Genomic DNA, 22311 nt, shown 5'->3' on the forward strand with positions numbered 1-22311 from the left:
CCACCATATGGCCCCATTTTCCTGGTAATCTTCCTTTCATAACTAGTATGGAAAAGGAAAATAAGTCCATGATTTCTGAGGTTTAAAGAGGTATTTCTATTTCTATCCCTGGTAACTAAACTCTCCACTATCCCTGCTCTCTGCTCAGGGATTTAGCTCATAGTCTTAGCACAGTACACATGAAAAGTAGTTTAGGTCGAGGTATTACAAAACAGTCTCACATTCTAATTTCAGTGGCCTAAATACTCTAGATTTCAGATGAGGCATACCTAATGTGAATCTTGTTTCTGGCGGTATGACCTGAGCAAGTGATTGATCTTTTCTGAGTATATGAGTCGTTTTCTCATCTTTAAAATGGGATGATACGGGGTAGCCGGTTGGCTCAGTGGGTTAGAGTGCAGTGCTCATAACACCAAGGTCTCCAGTTCGATTCCCACATGGCCAGTGAGCTTCACCCTCCACAACAAGATTGAAAAGAATGACTTGACTTGGAGCGAATGGGTTCTGGAAAACCATATTGTTCCCCAGTATTCCCCAAAGAAAATTGAAAGAAAAAGGGAGCAATATATAACTTGTAGCACTCTGACAGGATTACACGAGATAATGCAAATTCATGTGGCAAATATTTTATCCTTAAGAAGCTTTTCATAAGTTACTCAATTAATCAGAAGAGGTTCAGAGAGAATTAACCTACCCGGGGTCCATTTTTTATTCGAAAAGCAATCGTGAGTTAATTTGTGACTTAAAATAAGGGAAAGTTTTTAATCATCAGTTTTTTGTTTGTTTTTACTTGAAAGCAACGATTTTTCTTTTATGAAATCCGGCTCTTAATGGACTGGATGAGTAGGAAGAACAAGGGGTATTGGTGTCTCTCATGTTTGTCAGTTACTGTAGAATTTCTTTATCAATAATTTAAGGAAGCGTGGAACTTTATCTGATGGTGACAGCAGACCTAAGTCACAAACTAAACAAAAGTTACTGTGAAAGGTAGTTGTAGACCCAGCTTTGTGAAGCATGAAAGAACCAATATCACTAAGGGCAGACAACGACCATGACACTGTCAAAAGTTAAACTAAGCAGTGTCCTCTAGGCAGCTACCAGCCCAGGATTTCATTTGCATTGAAAGTGAAAGAACACTTTCTACTCTACGTTCCCCTAGACAAACAGGTAAGATGTCTGGTGTGGGGCACCATTCCTGACACTTAGTAGGTGTTCAATAAATGTTGTAACATGGGTATATGTATCCAACAAAATGACGGAGAACAGTGTTTTTAAAGGGAAGTCTGATGGGGCCTGCGGTGAGGAGTACCAGGGAAACTAGGAATCCTGAACAACTATTTATGGCTCCTTTGGTAAAACATGTTAGGAGAAAGGCTCTGGCTTTCTCTGCCTCGTCGCCTTCATGCCCCTCAGTGCTCCATTGTAGTGAAGCAGGTGGGGCTCCAGACATCCTCCCAACACATCAACCATATTCTCTCCTCTAGTGTCCTTTCTTGTGGTGGTGATGTTGCTCTTAAATCTACCTTTATATGGACTTGTCATTGCTGAGTGACTGCCACCACCTTTTCCTTTTTTTCTTATCACTTAATTCTTGGATGACCCATCTGTGTTGTTCTCACCACCCCTCTTCCTCTCTTTTTCGTCTCCCCTCTGTCTTTCCCAGATAGATATTTTTATTTCTTCCCCACCTTAAGCCCAAAGTGGAAAGAACATACTTATAGTGAATGATATATATGTATTGGTCCTCAGTTTACCTTTGATATTTACTTCATTTTTGTTGTCTTATTCAATGGATAAAAACATGACATTTAATTTTTAAAGAGAAAAAGTTTAATTATACTCATTAGGCGTTCAAAATGTGTTGAAATGTGTGACACAGGAAATAAAGTATTAAAATAAATCGCTTCCTAGCTACCTTGTCCTCTTTGTCTCGCCTATTTTTCCGGTGGGAAGCTGAGGCTCCCAGCACCATGGGGCTATGGAGACTGGGAGACGGAAGGAATTAGGGAACTAAGTAGGAGAGAATAGCATCTGCTATCCACTCTGTGGCTAAACTTGAATTAAGTGCATGTTTGAGTAGTATTTATGCAAACCTGTTTATGTCTATGTACTTTTGGCTTGTTTTATCTGAGATTTTTGAGTTTTAATTCATTGAAACCAGAATAAAGAGGGTTTTTTCTTTACAGGCTAGAGCAGAGGATACAGCATCTCTAAGGATAAGTCACAGTGGTGATTTTAGGTGTTTGGGCTAACTCCAGAACCAGAAAAGAACGGCAGCAAAGAAAATGGGAATAAAAAAGGGAGAATATAGAGGTCAGTTGGGGATACTAACTCTTTCCTTCCTGACCAGTTCTCTCCCAGCCAAAGATAGGAATGGATGGGGGCTTTAAATTCAAAGCTCAAGATACACTGTGGAACTCAAAAGCCAAAGAGGCTGACAGCATTGCTTATAGCTATTTATGTGTCCTGATTGCTTTTTTCCTAACCCTGAGTCAAAAAGTTTATTATGGACTATGTGACTTCTAAGCTCCTTTTCAATTCCAGAAAAGTAGGACTCTTTTATTCTCCTTCCCAGACCTCCCAGTGTGTCTAATTTCTCCAAAACACTTTTGGAAATTTTATTAGCATGTACTAGTGGAAAGAGTATGGACAGGCAATTTTAAAATTCTGGGTTTGAATCCAGTGTGCCCTATTTGATGCTGTATTATTCTTGGAAATCATTGAACTTTGGAGGCTTACTTCCCTCATAAATATAAAGGAGCTAATGAACACTGTCTTTCTAGCTCATGTGACTAGTGTAGAAAATGTAACTGTACCATTGAGATGTATGATACCGTGTTGTGATGGCTTATACAATTATTTTATGTTATTGTCTTTAAATGTAGTTTAAGGTCCTTGAGGGCAGGGAGTATTTTTCGGGTAAGACCTCCAGACGGAATAAAATGACTAAAGCCTGTAACTAAAGGCTGGGTGTTTCGTATCTACTGAATTAAAATAAATTTTTTTGTTGCTGTTCCCTTCGATCTTGTAGTCAAAATGACAAAATTATAAAGGCTTATTTTATTTTTTTAGAGGTTAAACTACTGCTAAATAATTCACCTGAAGAATGGCTTAGTTAGATTTCATTGCGAAGGAGATGATGTTTAGGATTTTCTTCTGTTCCTCTTCCAAACTGGGGTCATAGAGGAGAGAGAAGCTGGGGTTAACCAGTGAAGTACAAAGTGTACGGGACTGGCCATCAGCTTCCCCTGGGAGCTGCCAAATCAGGCTTACCGAATCAACAATTCTGGGGCTCGGGAATCTGTGTTTTCACAAACCCTGTGGGTGATTCTTAATGCGCACTTGGGCATGAAAAACACTGGGGGCTAAGTGCTTGGGATGATGCTACAAAGAAGCCTCACTTTCATATTACCCTGTTCAGTTTTTTTCCCTTCCGTTCCGTCACCTGGGTTAAGAGGGTCATTCATTCAAATTTCCAAATGACAGCCTTGGTCTTAATAAACGTACTTAAATTCATAAGTAACTATTATATCATTCTCTACCTATTCCTTTTCTATTCCATATTTATATACAGTTATTGATAATTAAACATACAAATTAATTATTTTTAAAGCTTACTATTTCCATATTTATTTCATATTATTTTGATGTTTGTAATAGCATTTTCTTTTTTTATTATACTTATCGGGGTGGCATTGGTAGTAAAACTATATATATTTTTGAAGTGTACAATTCTATATATTGCATTGTGTGTTCACCACCAAGAGTCAGTTCTCTTATCACCATATATTTGATCCATTTTACTCTCTTTTACTACCTCCCCCTGTTTACGCTCTGGTAACCACTAAAGTGTTATCTGCATCTTTGAGGTTTTGTTTGTTTGTTTGTCCTGTCTGTTCATGTGTTTTGTTTTTTTTTTCAGTTTTATATCCCACATATGAGTAAAATCATATGAGTAAAATATGAGTAAATCATATGAGTAATCATATGAGTAAAATCATATGAGTAAAATCAACTTTTTTTGACTTATTTTACTTAGCATGATAATCTCAAGATCCATCCATGTTGTTGCAATGGCACTATTTCATCTTTTCTTGTTGAGTAATATTCCATTGTGTATATATACTACATCCAATCATCTATTGAAGGACACTTTAGTTGTTTCCATGTCTTGGCTACTGTGAATGATGCTGCAGTGAATATATGGGTACATACTATATATCTTTATGAATAAATATTTTCAGATTTTTTTTGTAGGTACCCAGAAGAGAGATTGCTAGGTTATATGGTAATTCTATTCTTAATTTCCTGAGGAACTTTCATGCTGTTTTCCATAGTGGCTGTACCAATCTACATTCCCACCAGCAGTGTGTGAGTGTTCCTTTTTCTCCACAGCCTCTCCAACACTTGTTATGACTTATCGTGTTGATAATAGCCATTCTAATAGTTGGGAGATGATATCTCATCATAGTTTTGATTTGTATTTCTCTAATGACTAGTGAAGTTGACAGTTTTTTCATATATCTATTGGCCATTTGTATGTCTCCTTGGGAGAAGTTTTGGATGAGGTTGTCTGCCCATTTTTAAGTAGATTGGGTTTTGGTTGTTGAGTTGTATGAATTCTTTACATACTTTAGATATAATTAGATCATTATCAGACCTGATATGATAGAGTGTTGTTTACAAATATTTTCTCCCATTTTGTTGGTTGCCTCTTTTTTTTTTTTGATGGTTTCTTATGCTGTGCAGATGCTTTTTAGTTTTATATAGTCCCGTTCATTTATTTTTGCTTTTACTTCCCTTGCTTTTGAGTTCAAATTCATAAAATGCTCTTTGAATCCCAAAATCCATAAGTTTAGTACCTGTGCTTTCTTCTATGCAATTTATTGTTTTAGCTCTTCTATTTAGGTATTTGGTCCATTTTGAGTTAATTTTGCTAGTATATGGTGACAGATAGCAGTCTAGTTTCATTCTTTTGCACATAGATTTCCAATTTTCCCAGCACCATTTATTAAAAGGGTTTTCTTTTCTCCATTGTATGTTTTTGGCTCCTTTATCAAAAATTATCTGCCCATATACCTACGGGTTTATTTCTGGGTTTTCAGTTCTATTCCATTGGTCTGCATGTCTGTCTTTCTGCCAACGTCATGCTGTTTTCGTTATTGTCACTTTGTAGTATATAATGATATCAGGGAGTTGAAACCTCCAGCCTTGTTCTTTTTTCTCCAGATTGTTTTGGCTATTAGGGGTCTTTTGTGATTCCATACAAATCTGATGTTATTTTTGTTCCATTTCTTAAAAAATGCCATTGGGATTTTGATGGAGATTGCATTCAATCTTTATATTGCTTTGGGTAATATGGCCATTTTAACTATGTTGATTCTTCCAATCCATGAGCATGGAATATCTTTGTATTTCTTTGTGTCTTCCTCAATTTCTTTTAATAATGTGTTTTAGTTTTCAGTGTATACATTCTTCATATCCTTTGTTAAGTTCATTTTTAGGTATTTTATTATTTTTGTTGCAATTGCAAAAGGAATTATTGTTTACCTTTCTTTTTCTGAATTTGTATTGGTAGTACATAGGAACACAATGGATTCTTGTACCTTGATTTTGTATCCTACCATTTTACTGTATTTGTTTATTGTTTCTAATAGATTATTTTTGGTGGAATGTTTAGGGTTTTCTATATATAGAATCATGTCATCAACAAAAAGTGACAATTTGACCTCTTCATTCCCAATTAGGATGACTTCTAGTTTTTTCTTTGGCTGATTTCTCTGGCAAGGACTTCCATCGAATACTATATTGAATAGCAGTGGTGATAGGGGCATCCCTGTCTTCTTCCTGAGCTTACAGGAAAAGCTTTCAGTTTTTCACCATTAAGTGGGAAATTAGTTGAGGGTTTTTCATATATGGCATTTATTAAGTTGAGGTACTTTCCTTCTATACCCATTTTATTAAAGATTTTAATTATAAATGGGTATTGTTTCTTCTCAAATACTTTTTCTGCATCACTTCATATAATACGATTTCTATCCTTTCCTTTTAGGGGTGATAGTTATACAGCATTGTGAATTTACTTAATATCATTGAATTATACGTTTAAAATGGTTAAAATGCTAAATTTTATATTGTCATATATACTGTACCATAATAAAAATTTTTACCACAAAAAATAAAATAAGAAATTTGTTAACAGACAAACACACACACACCTTACCTATACTCAAACCCTTTTCCCAAAAAGCTTACTATCTAGTTGTAAACAGTGGTCAGCCATGATGAAGCAAGGTTTTTTTCTATAGTAAAAGTTAACACAAAGTGCTATGAAAGCATTGAGTTGGGAATTAAAGGAGGACCAGAGCTGAGTCTTGGAGATGAATAGGAATAATCTGGGCAAGAAGCAATGAACAAATTGTTTATGTGTCTTATCCCATCTTGCCAAAATTTCTGCCATTCTTCCACCTCTATTCCACTATATCTTCCATGAAACACAGTTACCCTTGTATATTTAATTAACCAAATTCCACTGTATTCTTTTATTCTTTGTTCTGTACACAATAGTATCACAAATGCATTTTATTCATGCTAAATTAAATTGCCCCATTTACATAGGACTTTAAGGAATTCTCATTTTCTTTGTGTAAGTAATATATGCAAATTCACAAGTAGAATTTGAAATTTTGAAAGCAAGTATATTGCTTTTTATTATTTGAATCCTTAGAATGTAACAAACTTTAGGTACTTAATAAATATATTTTATCTATTGTATTTAATGTATAGAATTTAATTGTTATCTCTGTTCACACTAGTATACTAATCTTAATTCTTTTGTTGAGTGCCACATATAAAAGTTTCCTAATGAAGATCTCAAAAAATTAGATGATGCGGCTTGAGGAGCATTCAGAAGTGAGGAAAAAGGCTTAAAATACTTTTCTTCTGCCACTGCTCCAAAATGTTAGGCCCTAGTTTGACTTTAAGTCTTCTATTACAAAAGCTATGAAGAAATATCCAGAACTGCTTTACAATTATTCAGAAAAAATATCCATATTTTATGGAAAGATAGTTTGAGCCTTTGGCAGAGGTAGGTTGAATTCATCTGGGCCATTATATGATCAGTGTCACATTTCAATCACCTTGTCTTCCAGTTTGCTCCAATCGTGATTTCCCAGTGTCCAACGTAGCATCTCATTGATTTCTAGAGTGATGTACTATGAAGAAAGAAAGACAAAGAATTAATTCACAAAATTAGTGACACATCAGAAAAAAAAAAGGCAGGACTATGAAAGTGAACTTAACCAACACCTTTGTTTTTGAGGAATGACTTCAGTGACCAAAAGCAAGAATGTTTTTTTGTTTTTGTCAGTTTATCCTTGTGTGAAGGTTGTTTTATAAATAATTTGACTATGTTGCCTTTGTTTTGTGGATTTATTATTTTAAAAGCATAGGTAATAATATAGTGAGGAGGATAGACAATGGTTATAAGTTTTATGATTATAGTTAGTTTATGTAAGATATTTTCAATTTATTTCCTAACCCAAATTAATTGAGGAAGAACCAATGAACATTTATCTTAGATTTTATTATCTACAAGCCTTACAGAAATTTACAATATATTTTGCAATGTTGTATGTTTGAACTTTTTTTTTCTTTTTCGTGCCATGCTATTAATTCAAATATAATACATTTAATGTGAAAGAGAAAATTAAGCGACATTAACAGAAATGTCAAAAGTAAAGTTAATTCAGGAGAACACACACATTTGTCACTCTCCCTTACTACTATAAGGAGAAAATAAATGTGGAAATGGGAAACACTTGATTAATTTAGTTTTAGAAACTAAAGTCAGGTTGTCAAACTAAATATGTAGAAAATAGGATAATTTTGATAATTCTGACTGAGCAAGTCACAAATGATACATTTTTTTAAATAGAAAAAGTGTTGGAAAATAAAAATGATTCCTTTGGAAATAACTTTATTATTATTGCTGAAACAGAGATAGCTTATATTTCCTTATCAAAGCCAAAAAGAAAAAAGAAAAGATTAAAAATTTTTCAAGTTTGGCATGCCACAATGCATAAATGTTACACATATTTCTGCTCAGATGAATGATATCTGACAGATACTTTGTAATTGCTTAGAATGGGTACTAGAATATTGAGCTTGCTAACAGTTTAAGGGTCTGTATAAACTTGAGCTAAGCATATGTTGTATTCTTAGAATAGCCATACTACCCATGTTTAAAATTTAAATCAAAAAGGAGAAAACATTTTTTCAATGTTAGATGATAAAATTTTAGTTTATGATGTACTCAATTGTCCAGAAAATTTCACCTTTTCACTAATAAGGGAACACAAAATATTTCCTTTGCATTTGTTCAGAATGAAGAAAGAGAACAGAGAAGATAGGATTATAAAATACTGGAATGGATAGTAGGAGCCACCCAAAATATCAATTTTCTTACTATATGTCACAGTTATGAGAAGTTAATATGTTTAAATTTTAACGCATTAATGTGATTTGATTTTCTAGTAATTCCCCAAAGCAAACTTCCCTGTAATAATATACAGACATATATGAGAAGAAAAATATTATAGTTAAGTCAATTTTGCTTACAATTAAAAGAATGTAATGATATCTTTGTCATTATATTTTTCAGAAATAAGATAAAAGTTATGTACTGGGCACTGCTTTTGACAGATTTTTTTGCCAAATGTTTTTTACTTGCTCCAAAATATGTATGCGCAAACTGAAGTCTGATTTATTTTAGGATTGTAGAAGAATTTTTTGTATCCGGAGAATCAAAAGAGAAGTCCTTAAGACTTAAAATCAATAAAATTGGAAAGGAATAAATATAAAAAATAAAATTACGAAGCTGATATCAATGAGAAAATCTACATACACATAAAGCAGTAATCAGTCAGAAAACACATCAGATGCCTTTTATGATATCAGTCTCAGGGGATGTAAAATAAGTAGAATACTAGGATTTTATTATATGCAGTTGTCTTTTAGAATATATTATTATGTTTTAGGCATTTACATTTCTATATTAGTGAACATATTATAACAGCAATCTATATATGTATATATATATATGTGTATATATATATATATATATATTATTTTTTTTTTAGACTAAATATGCCATTTGTCCTTTTAGTCTGCTAATTTACACCCACTTTATAGTTAGAATAGACCTTGATATTGTTTTATTTTTGAATGCCCAGAATACTGGTAAATTAGAACAATTTATACACAATTTGTCATTGGTAAGAATGAAACTCTTGCCAGCAAAGGCATTTCTGTAGGGCACAAAGGCTCTGCCTGTGAATGGTTTCTGGAATACTGTAAATTCACTGCTGACAGCACTGCTGCATTTTACTTGGGAGGCTCCCCCAGCCAGGCTCCAGGTTTCCATTCACACTGCTCGCCCCTGAAATTTCCCTTTGTCTCCACTGACTATTTTTTTCTCTTAACAAATAGTCCCAGCTGCTCCTGCAGCCTGTTGCCCACACTCCCCCATACTGCTCTTGCAGGATGGCAGCGAGAGCAAAGAATAACAGCTGGGATTGGCTTCCTTTGGCATCTAAATAATTTGGGGTGGGTCCATTCCTAACTTTATTATTTTATTTAATTTTATAATCTTTCCTTCTGCTGAACTTTTAAAAAAACAGATACTACGTGATGGTTTTTCCAACATGGCATCCTCATCTGTCTGTGACTCTTATACCTGGCTGCTCAAGGCAAACGAGCTGGTTCATTTTGTGCATTATTTTTTCCACTTTTGAGCACCTTTTGGAAAGCAAAGTGTCAGAAACAAATTTATTAGTGTGTTCTTGGACACATTACTTAACCTTTCTCTGACTCAAAGAGGTAGATAATAAATAGCACTTATGTCAGTGACTGTGATAGGGTTAAATGGAAGAACATTTGTCTGCATTTAGAATAATGCCTGGGATATAGTAAATGCTAAGAAATTGTCTGATGGAAAGAAAGTCAAAGAGAGAGAAGAAGAGGGACAGGGAAAGAGTACAGAAGAGAGCATGCCAAAGCAAGAATGGAGAAGGAGGTCGGGGAGGAGAGGAGGGAAGGAAGAGGGAGGGAAGGAGGGAGCAAGGGAGAGAAAACAGGAGAGTGGGAGAGAGGAGTAACTCCTGGAATGTGGAAAAAAACATTAACTACACTTATGCAATTAAGACCAACATTACACACTTAGCATTTTATATATCCTATTCCAACCAAATAATCAAACCAAGTCACTAATTAGAAAAAGACTGGAAGTTAGGAAACCTTGTAGAATTTTGCCAAAATCAGGTAATTGTATTGATGGTAAGAATTTTAGTGATTTAAATCATGTCCATGACATCCAGAAACGTTTATCGTTTTTAAAGTGTACATTCTCATAGAAAGGGATATCACTATTTGATAAGGAAGTCCATTCCTATTTGTATGTTCTTATGAGGAGAAAAGCGATTATCTACCTAAACTCACATCTAATTTAACGTGTACCTTCTACTTTTTAGTCTTAATTCTTTCTTCTAACGCCAGCAGCATATAAGTCTTGACAGACCTCTAAATGTGTACATATAGTAATCGTGCCCTTTTGGGGGATGAATATTCTTCGTGCCACGATTATCCCCAGTCTGCTGTCAGGGTGCTTGCTGATCATGCTCCTCTTGACAGTGTCCCCCTTGGAAGGGATCGCCACAGTCAGTACTCATGAGATTCCTGCCTCCTTCACAGAATAGTGACTTTTATTTATTAAAGCCACCTGAACTGACAGCAGCTTATTTGGCAAATATGCCAACTTATTGCTTTATGTTGAGATTGCTGTCAGGCCTTCTGAGGGTTTTCACACAGACTCTAAGCCAGCTCTTGACTTCACATGTGTGGTTTATTTGTTGAAGTTAAGGAAAACCCTCTCCTACTCTCTCTAGTCTAGAATGTGGATCATAAGCATAGTAACAGCATGTGGTGCCCTGAAAAAGGACAAGAGCTCAGGAGTGAAACGGTCTTATATTCAAAGACTATTTCTGCTATTGTGTGTTCTTACTTCATTTTCTTAACATCAGTTCCCACATTTATTGTCTTAAGAGAACTCGTTCATTAGAAATGATACAACTTGCGTTTGTTGTAGACATTCTTTTAAAGTATTTTTAAATCTGAAATATACATTTTGGGGGCTGTTTCTAAAATGTCGGTATTTGAGAGAATTGAAACACACATTTAAGACCAACTTAAAATTAGAATATGTAAAATATATGCTTTTGGCTTTCAGGGAATTTGTTGCCCAATAAATGTCATTGCTTATTTTCTTCCTAAATATTATAAGATACTTTATATAATTCTATTAAATGAAAGGTTAATTTGAAATTCTTTAATATGAAGAAGGAAAACACAATCTTTCTTCAAAGTTAAACAGGAGATTTTAAATGTCTTAACAATTTTTATTTTAAAAGAATTTGGAATGGTCACCACAACAGAATGGCAGAATTAAAATACCATCATAGCTGTGATTGCTTAATTTTGTAACTTTAATTTGCTGTCATTTTGCAGATTTGCCAGTCTCTCTGGGTATTTGTAGGAAGTTCTGTGCTTTAAAAAAAGAATCACATGGTGTTTTTTTTTTTGAATATTTCTTTCATTAACTCCTTGTAAATCAAATAGTAAGCTCTAGAAAAATATTTCTGCAGAAGACTTTATATCTTAAAAAATATGCATCATTAAAATTAAATTAAAAAAAGAAACATTTTTACCAAGCTTATTTGTAGCCGCTGTCTGTTTTTGCTATAGGATTACATTCAGCCAGGCTATTTTCCTATCTTACTTGTTTATGAGCTGTTTACACTCTAGGAATTTTGAATGTAGAGGAGGAATGGCTCTATGGATAGTAACAAGATTGTCATTGTTATAAGGTGTATCACTATCATATGTATCTCCGTATACAACAGTTTTTATAGCACTAATTGACAATGTTTCAAAATTCTATGCTATAATAAACAGGATTCCTGCATTATCTCAGAAAAAAAACACATGACAAACACTTTCACTGCTCTGCCATAAATCAAATTTGCTTTGTAAGGTATGTTTGGAGTGTTTTGCAGTTGTTATCAGTAAATTATCTTCCAGTGCTTTCAAGCATATTTGAATATAATTTTTTTCCTCTAACTTATATGCATTGATTAAAGAAATAGGGTCAACCTTTTGCTATCTTATTTTCTTTACTATGACAATTTCATCAATAAGAGGAAATGGAAAGATAAAAGCCACTTTCCCTTATATTGTCATAGAGACTGTCAAACTTTCTTTTCCTTTAAGTTAAAAAGTGAAACAATTCTTTTTAAATCAATTAATCTATCTCAAGTAGATAAAAAATATTCTATAATACTATAGAATATTCTATATTCTAAAAAATATGACATCAAATATAACTTCTAAACCTAAATTCATGTTATATAATAAGTAGCATGTTTTCAACTAAAGAGTTTGTAAAGTAAAATGATTTTATTGCTTTTCTTGATAGTAAAGAAAAGTGTAAGTTAGGAGAAAATGCAAAAACTACCTAAAATCACAATGAATACGTATGAATCCCACTAACAGTTGTTAATATTTTGGTAAATAAGCATCCTTCCAGATATGTAGTTATATATTTGAACACATAAATTATTTTTATAAACATGAGTTCATATCGTGCATGCTTATTAATCTGTTGTTATCTATGCATGAAGTATCCCCATGCTAAGGATGAGTATAGTTATACTGCATCCTTTTTGATTATCCTATAGTATCACCTTGTTTGAATGTAACATAATTCATGTACTCAGTTATAGATTACAGGACATTTAAGTTGTTTCTAGTTTTATTTTCTTATTATAAGTGATATTGTTGTGATCATTAGTATACATATCCCTTTATGCACTTACTCTGATTATCTCAGAGATATCGATTTCTAAAAATATAGTTGGTTAGCCAGGTGAGAAGGTATTTTGGGAACCTAGTAGTATAAATTTAGAATAATATTTTTTCCATTTTAACCGCCATATTCTTATCCAAGAAACACATTGACATCAGGACACTTTAAAATGCCTACTTTTTAAAAGCAAGATTCATTCACATTATTATTGTGACAGTAGGTATACTATCCATTCTGACGTGTCTTTGGTTAGTAGACATAATCTGTAAATACCATCAAAGTCAGGAAGAAAATTATCTCACAAAATATTTCGTATTCAAACATCATTTAGATTTTTTTGGTATGCAAATCTACAGATAATCTTATAGAATATAGGATAAATCCCTCATTTTTATTACTTCATTCTATCCATTCTGAACGATATAGGACATATATGATGAGAAACTTCTTCTCTCCTAGGACTTATTAAATAAAGCATAAAACATTTGTTTAACTATTTATGGAGTACCTACATATGTATTGAGTACCTACTGAATGCCAGGGTACTATTTCTAGGGGTTTGGATGAAATGACAAACACAATTTCTGCTCTATTTAACTATGTATCTATTTATAGTTATATTATCCACAATTGATAATAGTTTGCCCTCTTTTCTAACAGCAGTACTTTTTTTCTATTTCGTATGCTTTTCCTTTGTTTCCTTTTTCAAAATAATGTTCAAAGAGGGAAGGAAATAATATTTTCTCACATGTGACAAATTCAAGGCAAATGTGATTACTTCCTCTTAATGTATCCATAACAGACAAGGAATATGGCATTCTGTACTTCCAAGACCAGGCATAGCTTCAGAATCCTTTTCAATACAGTGCTTCAAGTGAACTATTGTTTTCTTTATTTCTCATTTTATACTAAAAACAAATACATGACTTGGACTATTTGAAATGACAGAAATGAGTTAATAAGGGATCTTAGTAAGTGGAGGGCTCAAATTAATGATTAACAGATAAAATTCAGAACACTCAGTTAAGCAAATTCCAAGAAAGCAACAAATACTTTTTCATTCAAGTATGGTCCAACTATTGCAAGATGTACGTACACTAAAAATTATTCATGTTTATATGAAATTATAATTTTTTGCTAACTTTAATTTTTTGCTAAATCCAAGTATGATTCATGTATATTTTATGAAAATGACCAAAATGATATGAAATTAAGTGACCAACTGAGTTTTATGCCATGAGTTTAACACATAATGGATCCGAACAAAAATACGCAAAAACGTTCAAAAGTGACTTTATATCCCTCACACTGTGAACCCCCTCTCCTCCCATCCACTATCCCTCCGACCTCACACCGAGCCATCACATTATATATATAAAATTATAGTTGGCATTCATTAATGTTTAGAGGGATATAAATGATGAACGTCTAAGTATTACCTTGTCTTGTACACCTGAAACTAATAAATAAAAAAATAAAAAAAGTGACTTTAAATGACTCCAAGACCTCCAAATGTTGTGATATAAGGTATTACTATGTAAATAGAAAAGAAGGAGTCCAACAGAGGGAGTCATGGTTTTCTAAAAAACACTTTTATTAAAATGTTAAATTTTGAACCATATTTGAACCACTTGATAAGAATGTAAATATATATATAGATATATGTGTATACATATACGTACACATGTGCACATGTTTACATAATTTATAGCAAAAATAAGATTTTTGACAAAACATTATATATTACATAATCTCATATTTGCAAACTATATATATATGTATGAGTATGAAAAAATTCTGAAAAATTGTATATCCCATTGTATTTATCTCTGAGTAGCAGCATGTGGATCATGTTCACTTTATTCTTAATACCCAGTTGAACTGTCATGTTAACATTTATAATTAGAATGCCCATATACAATTTTATTTTAACACAAAAATGTGCTAGCCATCCATCAAAAAATAGAGCAAAGAAGGTCACAGAGGCAAATTTTATCAATACTTAATTAAGCACTGTTCCAATGAGAATAAATTTGAGCCAACTGATTTTGTATAGTAAAGCCATGTTGGTTATAATATGGATAGCTGAGGACACAGTGGCTGATGATATTAAATAGACATTTCTACAAACTTATTGCCAAAATAAAATAGTATCTGTAGAATGAAGAACTAGAATCAGCCAACAAACTTGTCACTAAGGCTAAGCTGTTGTAATGAGGCTAAAGAGAAGGTAAAGATTATGTATGTCTAACTTCAACTCTTCGTTTCTGACTGTGAATTTGGGTAAATTACTTAACTTCCATCAACCTCAGTTTTTCTCAACGTCAGTTAAAATGGATAGTACCTACTTTATAGTGAAAACTGTGATTTGTAGTCGGTACTCACAAATGTTTATTCCACCAGTTCCCCATTACCTTTCTTACTTGGACTTTTTACCACTTCTTTACTCAGAGCATCTCTTCTGTCATCTCCCACTCCACTCCTGACTGTATAGAATAGATGATGAGTAACACAACATGCAGGAGGATTGTAGAAAGCTATGACTCCTTCCCCGCCCCCAACTCTAGATATCGGTTAGAGAAGGGAGGAAGGGAAAAAAAAACCTGTAAATGACCAGTCTGGAAAACAGGTCTCTCATGGATTTCAGACTTGTGTATACATTTATTTGTTAAGAGTCTCTACCAGTGAGCCTTCCCAAACTCAGCATATCCAAAATTCGATTCATTATCTTCCTCCTGCGTTTCCCATCACAGTGAATTGTGTATGCATTAACCCCGGTGACCAAGTCACAAATAGGTAAGTGGCCCTTGATCTTGCTTCTCTCTTACCAGACACTTTCACCAACCCAACTACCTGCGTTGAGTCAGGTGGTCATCAAGTTCATGAACACTACGTATTTATTGTTTCTTAAATTCATTTCTACTTCTTTCATCTCAATGGTGTTTTTGTGGTCCATCTGCTTTATTGAAATTGACTGATATCTTACTGTCAGTCCCATCTACTCTTCATACTTTAAGCAGAGTGATCATTAAAAATGCAAATCTTACTCATTTAACTTCCCCAAATAACTTTTTAATGGAAGAATGCACATGACATTTTAAAGGAAAGGCATACTTCTTGGCGTGGTACATTATGGTTTTTGTGATCTGAAACTTGTTTACTTTTCCTATCCTTCTTGTTATGTATCTTTTTTTTGAGTTTCAGTCTCCAGAGCTACTAAATTCCAGAACATTCTGGGTACTGTCAAGGTTTTTCTTGCCTCTAGGTCTTTGTACATTGCTTCTGCTTCCTAGAATATCTCTTCTTTCTATCTGTATTTGCCATTCATATTCTGCTCACTGTTAATGCCTGTGCAGTTTTAGGATTTGACTTAGACGTGATGTGCCTTTGCCAATCTTTCCTTAACCACTGCAGCACTCGATGCATATGAGGTGTGACAATTAAGTTTGTGAACTCATCCTAGAAAAAATGTTACATACCTTATTGCTGAATACCATTATGGTCACCTTTGAAGAACTCCCCTTGGGAAACTATGCACCAACGCCAGCCCCTAGTTCATCCTTCAAAGCAATTTTGGAACTCTTTTTCTGGAATGGCCATCAGAGCTGTCCTTGTATTACCCTTGATGTCCTGAATGTCATCAAAAAGGTTTTCCTTTCAATATTTCCTTTATCTTCAGGTAAAGAAGAAGTCTTTGGGGCCAGATCAGGAGAGTAGGGAGAGTGTACCAATAAAGTTATTTGTTGCTTGTCTAAAAACTCCCTCACAGACAGTGCCATGTGAGCTGGTGCATTGTCCTGATGCAAGAGCCATGAATTGTTGGTGAAAAGTTCAGGTCGTCTGACTTTTTCACGCAGCGTTTTCAGCACTTCCAAATAGTAAACTTGGTTTACTATTTGTCCAGTTGGTACAAATTCATAATGAATAATTCCTCTGATATAAAAAAAAAAGATTAGCAACATTGTTGCAAAAAGTTCAGAAACTTAGTTGTCAGACTTTGTACTTTGTTACAATTATTGTAATGTATTGCAATTGTCTATCTATTAAGTTCACTAGGATAAACTTGTTGAGAGTGCCAGCAATATTTTATTCATCACTATCATAAGTACATATCATAATACTTAGCAAAGAGTAAAACCTCCAGAAATATATGGATAAATGTGTTGTGCTATGATCAACTAGTCTTTTCTGGATACTCATTCTATACAAGAAACATGTGGGACAAGCTCTACTTCAAAAGTATCTTTAGCCTAAGGACCCAGAAATAGCCTGTTTATAGATAACTAGAATTATTCCCAAATATGTTATCCTAAACTTAATCATTTAGGTCGATATAATTTTTTGTTTTTGTGAAAGAATACTTTTTAAGTACTACTCTACTTTGTATAAACTCCAGATCAGCATTTTGTTTGGTAAGATCTAGTACATGAAACAACCTTTTATTTATTTATTTATTTTTACAGAACACAAAACACCTTTGTTACATGGACTAAGGTAGGAGGGAGGAGGATTTATCTGCCTTTCCGGGCCTTGATTTTCTTCAGCTAGAACTCCAGCTCCTTGCCCTCTAGCACACAGCCATCTGCTCGGCCACACTGGCCTGGTCTTGCAGTGATGCATGCAAGAAGTATGCCCTGCTGAATCTGCTCCTCTAGAAGACTGCTGATTTGGGCATTCTTTTCCCTTTCATCATATTTCTTCTGAATTTGCTTTGATCGTTTTTTGTTTAAAATCTCTTCCTTCTCAGGAGTCGGCTTGGCCCCCATCTTGCGGCCCACGGGCAGTGCATAGTGGGACTCATACCACTGTCCATCCGGTGTGCTGTCAGCGAGCACCAGGCAGTTCTTTACTAGGGTCTTGGTGTGTACCAGTTCCTTGTTGGATGCATTGTAGACAACATCAATAATCCTTGTTTTGCACGTACAACACTCGGAGCCCCCGGAGAAGTTCCCCACGTCCAGCCTCAATGCAGGTACTTCTTGTGGTTTCCACGCACACGGACTGTGTGTATGCGGCAGGGGCCAGTCTTAGTGTTGGCAGCAGGACATCCCAGCTCCTATTTTCACTTCTTGTGGTAGGGCTTTCTCTTGCCGCTCGTCTTGCGGCACTTGTGCCCCTTGTCCAGAGAGATGCTCATGGCTCAGCGTCGATTGGAAAGAGCTGAAGCAACTTTTTAAAAAGCCCATTAAAGAGTGATTTAAAATTTCCTCCTTCATAAATATCTTAGTTTACTAATGTATCCAAATTATAAATTCTAGTAAAGGAAGTAGAAGCTCTTTATACTCTGACTCGGTTATGGAAAAATATTTGGTGGGGATTAGTTTCATCCCTTTATAGTCAACCTCCTTGGGGCATTTGTTACCACTCATATATGAAATAGAAGTTGATCATTCTCAAAATAGGATTATATATAAATACCATTGCAAAAGAAGATTATATAGGAATCTAAAACATGAACATACGTTAATGGTGAAAATAAATGTGCTGGCTACAAAAATATTTAAAATTATGACAAAATATAGTTTGTACTTTGTATTCTTTATTTAGAATAATAATTCTTAACATATATTTAGGAATTTTAACCAAATTAATTCTAAAAATGAAGACAATAAAGGGCATGCATTGGAATCTTTGACAATTCCTTCTTGGCAGTGGTGGGATCTCCTGTGGGTCCAGAGGATGCGGTAAGATTTCAGTAAAGAGAGAACAAGGTGGATAGAGGGCATTGCAGACTGATGCAAAAGGGTAAGCATGAAGTGGACGCTGTAGTGGACTTTTAGGAGAAAGCCAAACTTTTGAGAAAGAGCAAGGAATACCCTTGAATAAGTAGACTGCAGCCAGTTTGCCAGACACTTTCTATTCATTGGAAGACAATAAAGTGTGATAAATTGTGATTTTTGTACAAATAAAAACAATCAAATATAATTCCTTTTTCTATTCTGTCAAAATGTCCCATGTCAGAACTAGATATCTGTAACATCAGATGTATGGTACTTCTATTTCATCTAGAATGTACTTGTACAAAAAGAAGGAAATGCAAAAAAAGTGATTTTTTTCTTATGTAAAAAAGGTCATAACATGAATGACAATTGCCCTAGCTAGATCAAGTTTTATAATGATCCAGATATTTCTCTATTATGCATCATAATTGCTGCCATAGTCCAAAATGTTTTTGCCGTATAAAAACTCCACTTACCAAAAGGTTAAGAAAATAGACTCACACATAATTAGCAGCATCTATTTACCCCCAACCAAGCATAATTATTGAAATCACAAAGATCATAGATTTGGAAGGGACCCAAATAGATTACCTAATTCATAGTCTAATCTCCTCAAGGACACACATTTAACCTACCACAAAATAGATACTATTGAAGACATTTTTTTTTCTTTTCTTAATCAATTTATCCAATTAATCCATTTCACTAACTTTAGGCCGGATTACTTAAAACCTTTCTTGATGAAAAAATTCCATTTAGTCAATAAAGCTCTCTGGAGAGAGTGAGGTTCCACATCAGCTCTTAGTATTTAGAAAAGCTTAGTGTTTAAAAAGCTTAACGAAAACAAATTATTTATTATTATATCTCAGGTGACTCCTCCTGTTTCTTCCATTCAAAACTCTTTCTAGTGTTTCGCAGTTCATTTACAACAATAGAACTTCTTTTTTTTTTTTTTCAATATAGTTGCTGTAAAATCTGCCTTCAGGTAGGTAGGTATGGATGCGTGTGTGCAAATTTTCTCCCTCCAGTGGTAAAAACATGACAGAGGTATATAAAGTATGACTTATTAATGTTATTATTTTTATGACCTTAGACGTTCTGTGTAGTTTTAATGTATAAATCATCTTTCCTTAACAATAGAAGTATCATTCTTCTGCCAGCTTCTAGGACCCCCCACGTTCACCCATGGCTGCCGGCATTATGGTAGAGCCCATGTGAATCTACTTTTTTCCTCTAAGCCATCATCCAAGCTCTTGCATTTCCCCTAAGTTTTTCTTCTCATCAGTATTTTACTCAGTCTCCAGGTCCCTCAGTGCTACACTATCTGGTACATTGGGGATTGAATAACAACCTTATGTGATTTGAATGCTATTTATAATGTAAACCGTATAAACAGTATATTCCCATTTTAGCACTGTTTGGAGGAATCAGATCCCAAATTAAGGAGAACAATGGTGGTAGTTTCAGGTTACTTGTAGAATGTAAAGTATATAGGTGCCAGAGGAGCCCTTAGAAAAGTTCTGGCAATAGAGAAAGTGCTCAGTTAATATGAGCTACTGTTTTCAGCTATGGTGAAGATAGTAGTAGTGGTGGTGATATTATCTAAATATGTTATAAGGAGATGTATCTTATTCATCTTTATCTTCTGCATGAAATATAGTGCTTTGTCCAATTCATAGATATATTCAATGCATATATTCATATACACATTCAATAAGTATGTATTGATTCAATGAAACAAAATCCTCTATTTAAGAATACTAAGTAGGAAGTTACTTAAACATTGAAGTTATTGCGAAATATTTTTTGAACTCCTTATTGATGTTTTAATTCATTGCTGAGCATATGATAGGGCTGCACGTCCCTCCCTCTCCTTGGAAGTTAGCATGACTTTGTAACTTGCTTTGACCAATGAAATGAGGTCAGATTAACAACTGACACTTCTGTGCAAAAACTGTGAGCTATGAGACTGAGAGTGTGGTTTGTCACATTTTCTTGGCTCAGCTGTCACAAATGCACTTGCCAAGATGGAGATTCTGTTATTGTGGGTCCTAGAGTTACTTGCTAAGCAGGGTATCTCTTGAAGACCTGCCTTGGATATATAAACAGATCTAGAAATAAATGTCTTTTGTTTTAAGACACTGATATTTCTAGGGTTGTTTTAAATTTCTGCATAACCTGTCCTCTCTTGACTGACAATTGGCAACACTAATTTGTGAAGAAAACATTTTTGCTACTAGACATGACTAAGCAAGCTATTTTCTCCACATACAAGTAAATTATTTTCAGGTGTCACTTTGCATAACTGATTGTGACATGCCAACTCTCTCTACACTAAATGGGTAATTCTTTCCTTACAAAGAAGAAACACAGCATCTCTTACATTTGAAAAGGAAAACAACTTGTGGCTGGTTGTCCGCAGTGCTGAATCAGAAATAAAATCTAGCTTGCTATTTATCTACTGAATTTTAGCACTTTGGAGGCATGGGAGAAGCTAGACTTACCTATATTATTGTATCTTATACTCTTTTTTCTCTCATCCTTACAAATTAGAAAGTAGAGAGTGAAGTGACAACTTGTGACAGGTACAATTGTTAAATAATCACTTGGGACTGTCAGAGGCAAACAGAGCAACTCTTCTCTCTCTTTATAACAGTAAGAGAGACTGAAGAGTGGAGAAAATAATTATTATTTCCATTTTTCTACCTAACATACTTGGAACTTCTTTTAGAGTTTCAATAATATTCCTGGAATTCTTGTTGCTCTGCTTTTGTATATGAATATCTTTGTGTACTTTAAATACTTTAAAAGATACCACATCCTTAGAAGTTATTTTCGTTGTATTTTTTTCAGTAAATACTTATAAAGAAAATTATATTTCTTATTCTCTCATGAGGATGAATAGGAAATTAAGATGAAATATGTAGTTTTAGTGGCAACTAAGAGAGGTATGTGAAAAATACTGTTTTGAAAGAACTACCTTTCTGTTTATGTCATCCCCAAGAGTACTGTTTTGAATATATTCTTAAGTTTTACATAAGTTTTACTATCTTGGTATGAAGAATTATGATAAAACAATTGAAATGTGGATTATACAATACAAAGAATATTAAAAACAGAAAAATATGAATCTTAATTCAAAAGCTTTGTTAACCATGTTAATATGGATTATTTTTAGACTTGAATTGTTCTCATGTTATATCTGAGTAAGCCTGTTTCTCCATGTAGTGGTAAATAGAGCTCCTTGTTAGTTCAACTTTAGATGAAATGAGCAAAGAAAGAGTACTTTCTGAAAACAGTAGTCATTTCATATTGTTTTGTGGTTTACACTGCTCTATTAAAAACAGCGTGTTATTGTTAGGCCTATTTTAAGCCGTCATACAGCCTGATTCACAAAAGAGAATTGATAACTTCTTCCCATGTTTTATTTCTAAATATCTTAAATTTGCTTCTGTATGCTATTTTTTTATTGATGAAAGGATGGTGAGAAGGGTAGTATGAGTTAAGCGGATTCATTGGGAAATATTAAAAGGCATACAAATAAAACAGGTTTTATTGCTTTTAGATTTTAGAATAGTTTTGATGTTAGGATGTGTCTTCCAATATGAATGAAAATTACTATTTTTAAGTATCTACTGTGCACCCAATGATTTAGGTGCATCATCTCAAATC

The 22311-nt window shown here is 34.0% G+C and overlaps 1 protein-coding gene and 1 pseudogene across 2 annotated transcripts in view; one reads left to right on the forward strand and one right to left on the reverse strand.

Moving 5' to 3' along the window:
* The window catches only part of SEMA3E (semaphorin 3E), a 251124-nt gene that overhangs the window by 6849 nt on the left and 221964 nt on the right, over nucleotides 1–22311 (forward strand). The gene's annotated exons all lie outside the window — the stretch shown is intronic.
* Nucleotides 17431–18056, reverse strand: LOC308510235 (small ribosomal subunit protein eS8-like; annotated as a pseudogene). The gene has a single exon. The product of its transcript is annotated as a small ribosomal subunit protein eS8-like (transcript).

The sequence above is a fragment of the Rhinolophus hipposideros genome, assembly GCF_964194185.1.
Source record: "Rhinolophus hipposideros genome assembly, chromosome: 18".
Lineage (NCBI taxonomy): Eukaryota > Metazoa > Chordata > Mammalia > Chiroptera > Rhinolophidae > Rhinolophus > Rhinolophus hipposideros.